The following is a 1,705-nucleotide window of genomic DNA, read 5'->3' on the forward strand; positions in this document are numbered from 1 at the left end:
TGAATGCGTCCATTATTATTAATAATAGGAATATTAATTTTGTCAACTACCTTTGACTCGATTCATTGATCTTGTTCAATTCATTGTTTTTACATTAATACGAGCATCTTTATACTTTTATACTTTTATAATAATATAATTTAATATCAACTATGTAAAGGTATAGTAACTACATTATAATTCATATTGCTTAATACATGTATTTAGCACGGATTTCTACTGAACGACAATGTAATATGTTGGAAAGAATTATGATTGTTTAGCAATATGTTTGAAAATAAATCGCTGACAATCGTTTAACAGAAAATCTTACAACAGTTACAAAGCTGCTTTTTGTAGCCATTATAATAGAATTTAGTTCGTAAAATCAATTGCAACTTAGGCTGATATTTATAAGGCTTGTTCTTTTTAGCTGAACTTCTTGCATTCTTCATCTTTTCTCTTTTTCTGTCCAATGTGGAGAGAAAAGAAAGATGAACCATAAGAATTTTAGAAAAGAACAGACCTATATAGTCTAACAAAATTTTATCATTCGAAATCGACGAAAACTGTATTGTATAACCAGTCTGCATATCACAGCATATGAAAAAAATCATTACGCTCATCTACTAGCAATAGGACTAAGAAGAATATGTCTTATCCTCTCGTGATAAGAAACAAGCAGTATTTCATATTTACAATTACCAACGTTCTTATGATTACTTAACATCTTTACACGGCAGTATTAACGATAATCTTGTACAATTTGTTAAATAATAGAATAAATACATGAACTTATATAGATTTACTCGATGATTATCCATTAAATAAAAATTTATATTGGTATTAGTATAACTCGACAACAGTAACGTGCGGTATAACTGTTTGATGAAGGAATGAAAAACTAAAGTTATGCAAAATAATTATGTATACATATATGTCACTAACATATCATGGAGCAGGTCTTTTTACTTTCGACATTCCATAGTTTTTCATGTGAATGGCTGTTGTGTTTTTCGAAAATAAATATGTACTTCGTTACTAATTTTGATACCGATGAGATTCTTTTAAAGATCAACAATCTTACGGACATTGGCATGACTAAATTTGGATAATTAGCTCATAATGAAATATTAATTTTATTATTTTTTATTTTATTACAATTAATTATTAAAATTTTTAACCTTTTATAGACATGTACATACAAGATAATATTAATATAATATAATTTGATTTTTATTTATAACTGCACGATTATTCATGTGGATCGTAAAAAGATAGTAGTTTTGTCAAAATTGAATTGTAAATTTGTACACTTATTTACGAAACATTGATATAATAATAAATAATAAATTTAACATCGCATTATAAGCTAATATTTATATTAATGTTTCAAAAAGTTGATAGTCTATTTTAATGTCTAATATCTTATCGATGGTTTTGAACATTCTAGAGCACATTTCCACATGGTTGCTTGCAAATAGATAATATATTACATATATATAATTTAATCTCCTTAATACTGGATCTCATAAAACGCTATAGAAATAAGCACTGATAAATTACGCGTTTCCGTGAGTAATGTTGTACAATTCTGTGTATCACAAATGTTCGCGACTGTATTAAAAAGAAAGATTACCATAAATATATACATGTGTGTATATATGTGTATACACACACACACACACACACACACACACACACACACACACACACACACACACAC

The sequence above is a fragment of the Atta colombica genome, unplaced genomic scaffold (assembly GCF_001594045.1).
Source record: "Atta colombica isolate Treedump-2 unplaced genomic scaffold, Acol1.0 scaffold225, whole genome shotgun sequence".
Classification (NCBI taxonomy): domain Eukaryota; kingdom Metazoa; phylum Arthropoda; class Insecta; order Hymenoptera; family Formicidae; genus Atta; species Atta colombica.